This window comes from Babylonia areolata, chromosome 2, assembly GCF_041734735.1.
Source record: "Babylonia areolata isolate BAREFJ2019XMU chromosome 2, ASM4173473v1, whole genome shotgun sequence".
Classification (NCBI taxonomy): Eukaryota; Metazoa; Mollusca; class Gastropoda; order Neogastropoda; family Buccinidae; genus Babylonia; species Babylonia areolata.
This window is the reverse complement of record NC_134877.1, coordinates 41263158-41276555: the sequence shown is the minus strand read 5'-3', so window position 1 is coordinate 41276555 and position 13398 is coordinate 41263158. Positions and strand designations below refer to the sequence as shown.

The 13398-nt window shown below is 45.8% G+C and overlaps 1 protein-coding gene across 1 annotated transcript in view; it reads right to left on the bottom strand.

Annotated features, from left to right (window-relative positions):
- The window catches only part of LOC143301450 (uncharacterized), a 121197-nt gene extending 108023 nt beyond the window's left edge, over positions 1-13174 (bottom strand). The window contains exon 1 of the mRNA XM_076615754.1: positions 12629-13174. The gene's annotated coding sequence lies outside the window, so the exon portion shown is untranslated. The remainder of the gene's footprint in view (positions 1-12628) is intronic.
- Between the last annotated feature and the right edge of the window lie 224 nt (positions 13175-13398).

The following is a 13398-nucleotide window of genomic DNA, read 5'->3' as shown; positions in this document are numbered from 1 at the left end:
TCCTCCTGTTTTTTTGTATAGCAAGAACACGCACGCACGCACGTACACACACACACACACACAAGCGCGCGCGCCCCCGGTTTTACAGCTATTATGTATGCCGGGTGGGTTTTTTTTGTGTTTTTGTTGTTGTTCTTGTTTATTTGCTTTTGTTATGATAATGTAATGTTGCTGACTTCAGCGTATCAAACCGTCAAGTCATCTGACTTCCGATCAACAAGAGACCTTCAAAACACACACACACACACACTGCGCTGACGAGTCGGTGAGCGAAGTGTCCTTTTTCTTTCTTCTTTTTTTCTGTTGGGGCCACTGGAGACGGGTCTCTGGTGTGTCATTTCCGTTGTCATTCGCATGCAGCTTGCAGCCATTGCGCCTCGTGAACAATCGGTTTCTCAATCTTTAAAAAAAATTAATGAAATAAATAAAATAATAAAAAATAAATAAACACACACATACACACACACAATAAAATAATAAAAAATAAATACACACACACACACACAGAGACCGACACAGAGAGAGAGAGAGGAAATAGTCTTCCTGTGTTAAAGTATATGTGAGAAGTCACTTTTCCCAGAAACAAGGTTATGTGCGTTCATACATCTCTTGTCTGTGTGCGTCTCTCGCTCTCAGTCACCCTCAGTCTCTATCATCTCCATCACACACACACACTCTCTCTCTCTCTCTCACTCTCTCTCTCTCACACACACACACACACACTCACTCTCTCTCTCTCTCTCTCTCTCTCACACACACACACACACTAACACGCAAACAAACACGAACATCGTCCAACATCCACCCATCCCCGTACATTGACACTTATGCAACAGATAAAAAAAACACACTGACACACACTAATACACACACTCTCTCTCTCTAACACACACACACACACACACACACACAATGCATAAATATTCCCAAAACCATTTAAAACCGTGCGTGCATCCTAAACAATAATTATAAATTAATATCGCAGGAAAACCCGTAACATCGACGCATTTCTAAAACTAAGGCAAAACTCCTTAATCCCGTCTTACTCAAATGTCGAACCGTATTGATGTAATTACGAGAGAGAGAGATACAGAGATAGACACACACTCTCTGTGTGTGTGTGTGTGTGTGTGTGTGTTTTCCCCCAGAACTGTGTATCAGTCTGAAACGATACAGGACTCAAACACAGGACACCAAGTAAGCACGTGCAAAAATTGTTGTGCTCAAACCCCGTCACGGTGCCGGAAGTAAACGTTTCAAAGCTGTTACCCAAAATAAGTACTTCCCATCTCTTCGAATGCGTCCACGGGAAAAACCAACTGACAAAAACAAACAAACAACAGCAAAAAAAAAACCCCAACAACAACAACAACAAAAAACCAAAACACGCACCCCCACTTCCCTTTTTGCAGTATAAAAAAAAATCCGGAATGATTTTCACCCCTTCTTCTTTCCCCCATCTCTTTTGAGGAGGGGAAAAACCACTTCGAACGACGATTTGTTGTACTTGTCGCATATATTGTACGTGCGTGCGTGCGTGCGTGTGTGTGTGTGTGAGGAGAGGCAGACAGATAGACACAGACACAGATAGTGTACGTGCGTTTGCGCATTTTGAACTGTGCACCGTAGGCTGTAGCAACACGAAGCGAACTTTGGTGGTGTGGACACTCGTTATGGTATTGGGTAATCAGTGTCTTCCGGCGAACAGCAACCCTTTCTTCCCAACACTACACGCGCTGCTTGCCACGTGACCCCATGATAACACAACACGGGTCGCTCGTGCAGCCAGGGAGGACGTGAAACTGATGACTCCTCTACTTCAATGCCCCACCACTCCACTGTTAGCTGGGTTTTATCTTTATTGGGTTTTTTGTGGGTTTTTTTTTCTTCTAAATACAATCCCTCATCCACCAGGTCCAATCCCCACGCCAATTGTGTGTGTGTGTGTGTGTGTGTGTGTGTGTGTGTGTTGTAATAAATGCATATGTGTCTAAATCACCTTGCAGTGACTAGACAATAAACCAGTGAAGAGAAGAAAGATAATCGTTACCACTTAAAACTCATCATGATTCTCATGTATGTTCCTGATACAGCAGTATTCGAAACTGGGTGGACAGTTTTCAGGAGCCATATCATCAGTAAAGTGGGGGGGTGGGGAATCAAAATACGTACTGTAACTTTCCATATAAGCTATTTCAGATTATCGCCTGAAAAAAATATGTATGGTTTAAGTCACACAGATTAAAAGCATCAGTTTCATAAATATTTCTTTTGACTGCTACGAGATTTAAAGAACTATTAATTTTCTTGGCAGACATCATTATCATCACATACTGTATGTGCTCCCTAAAAAAAAAAAAAAATCCATATCGAGATACAATTTTGTGTACTTACCCCCCACTTGAAGATGAAACTGATTAATAATCCTCAAAAGGAAAATAAAGGACGATAATCACAATAATACTTGTAGACCCCTCGCTGAAGCTCGCACGGTACAAAACCTTACCACACAGCTCCTACTAAACAAGCGCGAGGGACAAATTGCCACCGCAGGCGTCGTCACCGCCCACCGGCGCGCGCTGACTGGTCCTATTCAAGGCCACCCACACGGTGCGGCTGTCTGTCTGTCAGTGAAGGGCCCTCAGTCAACAACCGTGGCGGAGTGGGCGGTATATGTTCAACAGTGGTGTCGCTCTGCTCGTTCTCGTTCACTCTCTCAATACACACTCACACACCAGCCGGTCCACCGTCCATATGGAGCCAGCACTGTACTACGTGGGGCGATCGATAAGCCCTGCATGAATAATTGTCTCCTCGGGTTTGTGTGTGTGTGTGTGTGTGTGTTGGTGGTGGTTTCTTCTTGTTTTTAGGCGACGATCACATCTCCTGCCGACTTGGTTGCTCTCATCAAGTTCATGATCAGTTTAGTTGGCTGAGTGGGGTTTGTGTCATGTCGTGTGGTGTGTGTGTGTGTGTGTGTTATGTACATGTACACATGAGTGTGAGAGAGCATGTATGCATCTAAGCATGTGTTTGTGCGTGTAATATCTATGTGCCACTGACAGAGAGAGAGAAAGCGTGTGTGTGTGTACGTGTGCGTGCGTGTGGGTGCGTGTTTGAAGCAAGCAAGCAGAACACACCACGTGTAAAACAAAACTGAATCCTCCGTGTGCAATGTACAGAAGGTAAGCCAATGGATCTTTCCACCGATCTCGGCCCTACGTCTGTCTCAACAGAAAATAGGTCTATCGCTAGTGTACAAACCCTGACCCAAATGGCTGACAACGTACAGCAGCTACTCAGAAGGATGAGCCTGTTTTGACATGATTTGCCGTTCGGGAAGGGATACATACTTTCCGGTATCACTTGAAGTTGTTCGCCCGAACAGAACAGCATATCAAAACAGGCTTAGCTCATCGTAACTGAACCTGAAGGGATTGTAGCGATCATCACTTGATTCAACTATCATGTACTATCTGTTCGGAGAACGACACGAACTTTCCTAGGTCCCACTGACTTTTTCAGGGTCATGACAAACCTGTTTTGTATGCACAAAGTAACGAAATCAATAAAGTAATGATTATAATTGTGATTTACTAAGTTCGTTTCTGAATAGCGTTTTTGCTAAAGTCACATATTTTCTTTGTGTTCTTTTAAGTGCTGGTTATCAAGACTGACACATGCAAATATATATATATATATATATATATATATATCTTTTTTAGCAGCACGCAAATGGGATTGCCCGTATAGAAAAAAAATTACTTGCCTCACCGCGGCAACAGATGGCTCGGCGATTTCTTCATTTGCTGCCAACGCCAGACAGAAACATACCCTCTAATCTGTGACTGTTCGTTTCACTGCCTGTGAAACCCAGTAAAGGACGGCCTTTTTTTTAATTAATTTATTTTTTTTATTGAGCGTCAGTAGACGACACAAACACACACACGCACACAGAGCGTGTGTGTGTGTGTGTGTGTGTGTGTGAGAGAGAGAGAGAGAGAGAGAGAGAGAGTTTATGACTGGTAACAGTGCGTAAGTATAAAGTGACTGAATTAATTTTGGTAGTGTATGTGTGTGTTCTTATGTTTGGTAGTTCCTGTACAGAGAGATACATTTGTTTCAGGCCTAAGCAATGGCGCTTGATTCAAAGTGTTAATTACACAGACGTTTCAACAACGAACCTTGGCCTCTCTCCCTTGACTGCTTCGTTCAATGCAGCCATTGTGCATTGTGTCCACACAAACACTGTCTACCTCCTTTGGCATAACAAGCCGTCCTTTATCCTGTGCGGGTCCCCTTTCTTCACAGTCACCAGATTTATCACCATCCACAGATTGCTGCGACGTCAACCAATCCACCAGGCACTCGTAAACCACCCAACCAATTAACCACGTCTGTTTCTGCTACACTGCTTTACAAGGAACACGCGCAGTTTCTAAACTGACATATGTATGTATATATAAATATTGCTGATGTAAGCTATAAGTCTGTTAAAAGCACGCGAAATAGACTTGTCAGTGCAATGCATGCACGTGACAAATGTAACACACTGCTGGTAGGCACAACTCATGCAGCTACGCATCTCCACCACCACCCCACTCTACTCATTCACTCTCGTCAATATTGGAACTTCGTATGTACCACGATGGCACGTTGCTGCTGTTGTTGTCGCTTTTTTCTTTGAAGAATGCAACACAAACAACTACTTGATCTTTTACGTGCCTGTCATTGCTCCAGTGCACTCGATGTCAATGGAGAAGGCATGCACTGTGGTGTCGTTAAACACTAATGCTGTCCTACATGGATTGACCGTTCCAGTAGATAGTAGACAACAACTGAACTTTTAAACAATATCCATACGCTAGGACAAGTCACTGTGGTGCTGCGGAGCTAATTACAAACTTTTCCAGTGGAAAATCATTTATGAATTTATTTAACTAGTTTGCACGATCACAGTCATATAGATGATGGCTTTACCGTCTTAATGAGAGAAAGGCGGACAGAAACATAGACATTCAGTGAGAGAGACATTCCCCATTTCATCTTCTTTTTCTCCTTACTGATCTTTTAAACACAGAAAGCGACAGGCATGGGGGGGACAGAGAGAAAATGAGAAAAAAAAACAACAACAGAGAGCCAACCAGAAAGAGAGCAAGAAAGAGAGAAAAACAGATAACCGACTCACTGTTTTTTCTCGTGTTCTAAATTATGAAGTTCTGCCCGATGCTTTGCTGTTATTTGATACTGTACACACACGCGACCGTGCACGCGCGCGCGCGATAGAGAGAGAGAGAGAGAGAGAGAGAGAGAACTACATAAAGTAAGAAAAGAACGAAAGAGACAAAGACATATGTCTTTTTCCGTTCACTTCACGATAGGCCCAGGTTCCATAAGGATCACCTACGTATCACATCCGGTGTGTCGCCTGTTCCCTCTCCGTCAATGACCTCACATTAATTGAACGCTTCACACATCGTCCTTGCTACATTAGTGTCGGTGTATGCAGATAAATGGGGAAATCCTGATCACGTTTGTATTGTCCGTGAACCTCGTTCAGCTGACAGGAAATCGGATTCTGCGGACTTACAAGCTGTGAAAGAGATCACACACAGCACGTCAGTGTTTCCCAATCGAGTGGTGGGGGGAGGGGGGGGGGGGGTAATGAACTGATCTGTGATCGTCCGTGTGTGTGTGAGTGTGTGCGCGCGTTCGTTCTTTAACATCCTTTCATTGTTCTCTCTCTCTCTCTCTCTCTCTCTCTCTCTTCTTTCCCTCATTTACGCGTGTGCGTACTATGTTTTTGTTAAGACTATTGTATTTCACAAAAATCTATTTGCTCTTTTTTTTTCTTTACTTTTCTTATTTGTTTTTGCCACGCTGTGTGTATATATATTACTTCCCCCCTCCTTTATTCTATCACGTATTCCCTGGACTAATCTATAGATTTTCTTTATGAGGGTAGGATGAAAACAGACCAATAAGTGCCTATTCCTATTCCCTCTGAATAAAAAGAAGTTTCGATTTCTATTCACACACACACACACACACACACACACACACACACACACACACACACACATCTGTTTTATAATTTTCGGCCAGATCGATCTATCGATATAGGTAGATAGATAGATAGATAGAACAATACCGTTTCTTCTTAGAAAGAAAAAAAGTAACAATTGACCCTATTCTTTAAATTGAAGGCAATTCACACTCTGACTAAAACCCTCTTGCATCAGCACACATTGGGATGACAACCACCACAGCCTAATTCACAACTTGCCAGGTCAACTCAGGGGCATGGGAACGAACCTCTGCTTTCCCCCACCGCCCCCCCCCCCCACCACACACACACACACACACACACACATCCCTCCCTCTCTCTCTCCCTTCCCACCCTGTCCCCGTCGCCCCCACCACTGCCTTCAGGGCACCTGTCTGCAGCGTGCAGGTGTTCGAAGGGGTGGGGCCGAGGTCGAGAAGTGGGTGGAGGTGGGGAAAGAGCGGAAAAAAAAATCACAAAAAAAACCGACAACAAAACCTTGACATCACTTCCGCTGTGGAGTTAACTGCAGTCCGGAGTTCGGGTCACCATTGAAGAAGGGCCGAGAAGGAAGGAAAAACGAGCAAACCCACACTTCAGTAAGTTATTCATAGTCTTTATAATTATCAGGTGCGTGTTCGTGCGAGCGCGCGCGCGTGAGTGTATGTGTGTGTGTACGCGCGTGTATGTGTGTATGTATGAGAGCGTGTGCAGATACAACGGTGCGCTTGTATGATATAGAGTGTGTGCGTGCGCGTGTGTATTTGTATACAGGTGTCTGTGAGCGTTCACGTGTGCATTAGTTTGTGCACGTGTTTGTCTGTCTGTGCGCGTGTGATGTTTGAGCCAGCAAAAGCCTTGAAATGGATTGCGTCACAGACAGTTCACACAAGGAAACGGACGACATTGCGTCAAAATCTTTTCAGTCTGTCATGTCTGCCATTGTTCCACTTGATTTACAGACAGACCAATTTAAACAGAACGGGTTTTACTGTGCTTGCTTTACATATCGTTATTATTTACGATTCCCTTCCTCAGTCATTGCATAACCCCAGAAAGAACATTAGAGGACTGAAGAAAAGTGTGTGCCTTTTGTCGTGACAAAGTTTAAACACACGACAAACGACAGTCGAATGAAACTTGGAGCACTTGAAAGACGACAGTAGGTCGTCAGGGGTCCTGCGACACAGAGTGTGAAAGAGACAACCCCGACACAGAGTGTGAAAGAGACAACCTCAACACAGAGTGTGAAAGAGACAACCTCAACACAGAGTGTGAAAGAGACAACCTCAACACAGAGTGTGAAAGAGACAACCCCGACACAGAGTGTGAAAGAGACAACCTCAACACAGAGTGTGAAAGAGACAACCCCAACACAGAGTGTGAAAGAGACAACCCCGACACAGAGTGTGAAAGAGACAACCTCAAAAACAGTGTGAAAGAGACAACCCCGACACAGAGTGTGAAAGAGACAACCCCAACACAGAGTGTGACAGAGACAACCCCGACACAGAGTGTGAAAGAGACAACCTCAACACAGAGTGTGACAGACAACCCCAACACACAGTGTGACAGAGACAACCCCCAACACATAGTGTGACAGAGACAACCTCAACACACAGTGTGACAGACAACCCCAACACATAGTGTGAAAGAGACAACCTCAACACAGTGTGACAGAGACAACCCCAACACATAGTGTGAAAGAGACAACCTCAACACAGATAGTGAAAGAGACAACCCCCGACACATAGTGTGAAAGAGACAACCTCAACACAGAGTGTGAAAGAGACAACCTCAACACATAGTGTGAAAGAGACAACCTCAACACAGATAGTGAAAGAGACAACCCCAACACATAGTGTAATAGAGACAACCTCAACACAGATAGTAAAAGAGACAACCCCAACACATAGTGTAATAGAGACAACCTCAACACAGATAGTAAAAGAGACAACCCCAACACATAGTGTAATAGAGACAACCTCAACACAGATAGTGAAAGAGACAACCCCAACACATAGTGTGAAAGAGACAACCCCAACACATAGTGTAATAGAGAACCTCAACTCAGATAGTGAAAGAGACAACACCAACACATAGTGTGAAAGAGACAACCTCAACACAGAGTGTGAAAGAGACAACCCCGACACAGAGTGTGAAAGAGACAACCTCAACACAGAGTGTGAAAGAGACAACCCCGACACATAGTGTGACAGAGACAACCCCAACACAGAGTGTGAAAGAGACAACCTCAACACAGAGTGTGACAGAGACAACCCCAACACAGAGTGTGACAGAGACAACCCCCAACACAGAGTGTGAAAGAGACAACCTCAACACAGGGTGTGAAAGAGACAACCTCAACACACAGTGTGACAGAGACAACCCCAACACACAGTGTGAAAGAGACAACCCCAACACAGAGTGTGACAGAGACAACCCCAACAGTGTGAAAGAGACAACCTCAACACAGAGTGTGAAAGAGACAACCTCAACACAGAGTGTGACAGAGACAACCCCGACACAGAGTGTGACAGAGACAACCTCAACACAGAGTGTGAAAGAGACAACCTCAACACAGAGTGTGAAAGAGACAACCTCAACACAGAGTGTGACAGAGACAACCTCAACACAGAGTGTGACAGAGACAACCCAACACAGAGTGTGACAGAGACAACCTCAACACAGATAGTGAAAGAGACAACCCCAACACATAGTGTGAAAGAGACAACCTCAACACAGATAGTGAAAGAGACAACCCAAACACAGAGTGTGACAGAGACAACCTCAACACAGATAGTGAAAGAGACAACCCCAACACATAGTGTGACCGAGACAACCTCAACACATAGTGAAAGAGACAACCCAACACATAGTGTGACAGAGACGGAGTGAGACAGTATGAGACTGAGTAAAAGGGACAGACAGAAGACTGGGTGAGACAGACAGAGAGAGACTGAGAGTGAGAGACAGACAGACAGACAAAAGAGAGACAGAGAGAGATCGGTTTACTTTGAACAAACTGTATTCGTTTACGGACAGCACAACACAGCAGTGAACATCAAAACATAGAGCACAACAAACAGGTCATAATGCGTCCTCATGCAAACTATATGCACGCAACTGGCTGCAACAAAGAAGTACTAACCATAGTTTTAACCATATCAATGGAACCGGTGGCGAAGGTACACGCTTGTGAACAAGATTTAAACAATAATTATAAATAAATGAAAATAAAAAATAACGCACCAAAAATTAATAAACTAGAGAAAGAGAGAGAGAGAGAGTGATCCGTTTCAGTTTCAAGGTGTCTGAAGAGAGAGAGAGACAGAGTATTGGTAAAGTGGATGGACGAAAAACGCCAAGATGTATGCAATGTTTACATGTGTTGATGCGTGCACACGTATCTGTATGAAAACAAGATTAAAAGGTCTTTTCTTTTCCTGATTATATTTATTTCATTATTTTGTTATCTCTCTCGTACACTTACGTAGAGAGACAGAGGAAGGGGGGGGGGAGACATGACGAACCATGCTTGTGGGGGGGGGGGGGGGGGAGAGAAAGTTTTTTTTTGTTTTTTTTAACGCATTCGTTTGCATCGATATCGGTGGGTTTGCCATCACACACAAGTAGAGCGAGCTTCAGAGGCAACGTAATCGTGTCAAATCAACTGACGGATAACCGGATCACTTGAGTCGGTTGACTGATCGATAACATGTGCGTGCGTGCACGCAGTTTGTGTTGACTTCAAAATATGTGCCAATATAGGTCTATACAATAATTGTCCTCACACACACACACGCGTGCGCGCACCATTCCCATCCAACGTGTTGATTTTGCAACCATCTTTTTATCTTGCTTTATATAGTAAGCATGTATTAACCTTTGGACACTCATGTGTACCATGATAGTTATGTTAAACAACGCTCACGTCAACATTTTTAAGGCCCGTTTTAGTCTGATACAGACACTGCTCGAGTGTACTTGAATCAACAATTAACATCGAAAAAAGTAAGTTGAGAGCGATGACAGATATGATTCAAATGTATTTGCATATATCTTTTTCCCCCCATAATCTAAACAGAGTCGAGGTGAAAAGAGAGAGAGAGAGAGAGAGAGAGAGAGAGAGCAGTTATTTTAAGAGGGTACATGAGAGATGATTAATACTAACAGAGGGCGAGTCAGAGAGAGGGTTTGGGGAGAAACAGGGGGCAAAGAAAAAGACAAAACACAAAAAAACATCAGCACCTGGTGAGGGCAGACACAGAACATGAGATAGCTTTCACAGTAATTAGGCCCGACCTTTTACACAGCCACACTGTTAGGGAAATGGTCATCACTTTGCCTGAGGTAACAGAGAAAGTGTGTGTGTGTGCGTGACAGAGAGAGAGGGGGGAGAGAGAGAGAGAGTGTGTGTGTGAGAGAGTGTGTTGTGTGTGTGTGTGTGAATAGAATAAAATACTTTTTATCCTCACAAAACCTTAAAGTTTATAAGACACAATGAAACATAAACATGAGCATATTAAGAAGAGAAACGTTCGTGAACAAATTTCGCCAGCCTTGGCTGTAATTTTGTTAGAAGGACCAATTCACCAAGCTTTGCATTTGGACGACATATATCGATTAGGAATCTGTGTCTATAAGTACTGTATTCTACACAATTGCCTAAAAGGTGAATCTCATCTTCTAAACTGTTACAAGTATCACGCAGTCTTTGTTCTTTCGGTGTATTATTTCTTTTATCTTCCCTATTCGATTTGTAAATCATGGGCGCTGATTCGCAACACGGCCAGTGCTTTCCTGTGTTGTGTGTGTGTGTGCGAGAGAGACAGACAGACTGACAGACAGACCGACAGACAAGCAGACAGATGATGGGTGTTGAGGTTTAACGGAGTTACCGGTGGCAGAGAGAATAAAGGGAAAGAGAAACATTTCAATTTGGAGGCTGACAGAGAGAGAATAAAGCACGCGGACGGCAGAGAAAAAAAAAAAGAAGTACTTCAATTCTTTACAATGACCAAAAACAACACAAAAAGACAAGAAAGAAAGAAAGAAACAAAACGGCTCCAATTATTTTCAAACTTGCAGTAGGAAACAACAGGACTGTGCCTCGTTACGTGGGCCTGTCCCATTTTTCAGCTCACACCGTGTGTTTGTGTGTGAGCGTGTGCGCACGCGCGCATGTGTGCGTGCACCGTACCTACACCAACGATAACTGCCAACTACTGGCAGTTGGTGACAAGGGGCGACGTGACGCGCGCGCGTGCACACACACACACACACACACACACACACACCGCCACAATAATGACACACTGCACTGTGCTGTTGCTTTCTACACTGCATACTGTCCACCTCTACACTACCACAACATTCTGTTCGTGCTGAAACATGTCTGTCACTATTGTTCGTAATTCTCTATGCATGCATGTGCGTGCGTATAATGTGTATAAGCTGCACACTGCAGGTCCACTGAAATTCTACAGTCCATGTTGCTGTGTACGTTTTCGAACTGACATCCCATCGCTTCGCAGTACCGTGAGAACTGTGTGGTCCCCTCGTGTGGTGTGCCTTGGCAGTGGCTGTGCATATCTGTCGACGTTCCCGAGCGCAAGCGCGTGCACACACACACACACACACACACACACACACACACACACGGACTGCACACGGTCCCTAACGACTTCAAGCCAGGCCAAAGTGGGCGGGGCCACAGACGTCAACGACCGCCGATTATCAAATGGGGAAAAAGCAAACGGGCGACGAGGGATTAAATTTGAGCACTTGAGGCCGTTCAGGGCACGATGCCTCGGGGGGAGAGCTGAAACCCCCCCGTGCGTCCCTGATGTGGGATCTTTCTCCTGTTGGGTAACTGTCTTGTCATTAGAGGGTGTTATCTCTTCTCAGCCTTTCGCCATGGCAACTGTTCCTATCCCTCTCCCCTCCCCTTCCAACCCCTCCCCCTTCCCCCTCCTCCTCCCTTCGGGGGCCCGTTGACCTCTAACCTGGCAGTGGTATGTCCGGAAGAGCGGGCCAGGAAAATGTCAACAGACTGTGCAGCAGCAGCAGCATCAGGTTCATCATCACCACCACCACCACCCCCCCCCCCCCCCCCACCCCCACCATCCCAGGCCTGAGGAGGAGGATCAGGCGACAGACAGACAGACACACTGCATCAGGCCCTCTCTCTCTCTATCTATCTGTAACCCTTCCACCAACCTTGCTTTCGTTTCGATATGGCAGCAAGGTGTACCGGGGGCCGGGCAGTCAGTCAGTCAGGCCGTTATCAGCTAACGGTACAGGGCCAGGGCCGAACGGCTGGTGGAAGGAAGGAAGGGAAGGGAGGCAGCAGCGCACGGCACCACACAGGGCCTTGAAGCGGCCACACTGATCAATAGTCTTCCCCAACAACCTGGGCCTGCGCGCCGCCGCCATCTTGCCATGTTGCAGACGACTCTTGAGAGAGGGTTGCCTCTTTCCCCGAGCCCCCAGGTCCGCACTGTCCGGTTTTACACGGACCTGGCCACACACCCCGCACAGCACACACACTAGGCTATCAAAAGGTGAAAACGGGCTTACCTTCAATGGTGTGGTTGGGCTCTCAGCAGCCTCCGATCAGGCGAACCCCAACATAACTGTCCAATATACACAACAGTCGTCTGCGCAGATGTGCGGCGTTGATCACGTGACTGGGATAATTGACACTAGCCGCTATCGACATTCCTTCAAAGGCACAGCACAGAGCACACAGAGCGCGCGGCGCTCCGAGTCTGTGTGTCTGTGAGCCAGGAGCGGGGCGGACCAACACACCGCTCTGTACCGCTAGCTAGCTCTGTGTAGTCGGCCACGCTCCTTTCGTCTTCCTTTTGTTTTGCCCCCGTCAAGACACACTCTCGCACACAGCCCTCTCCAAAAAGCACATCCATGCACTAACAACGAAAGCAGTTGTGGATCCCGCAAGCAGGGTCCCCCAGTACAGCCAGTGACGAAGGCCCCAGCCACCAGCAAGGCTAGCACTAGCACGGCAAAGCTCCTAGTGACGTAAATCGGGGTCGCCAGATATCTTTCCGGGCTGACACACGAAATGCAAATGATGCATAATGTATGGGCTGAGGGCTGGAGGGAGGAAAAACACGGCGGCTGGCTAGCCTGGTGAACGAACGAACGAAGGGGGGCGATAGAGCTGAGTGAGGGTCTCTACCTGGGCTGAACCCACCAACAGGCTGTGTGCCGGGGCTTTGCGTGACGCCACAGGCCCCACCACAACATTAACCACAAACGTCTTGCGGTTTGCCGTCACACACACACACACCACACACACACACACACACACTACCCTTCTTCCACTA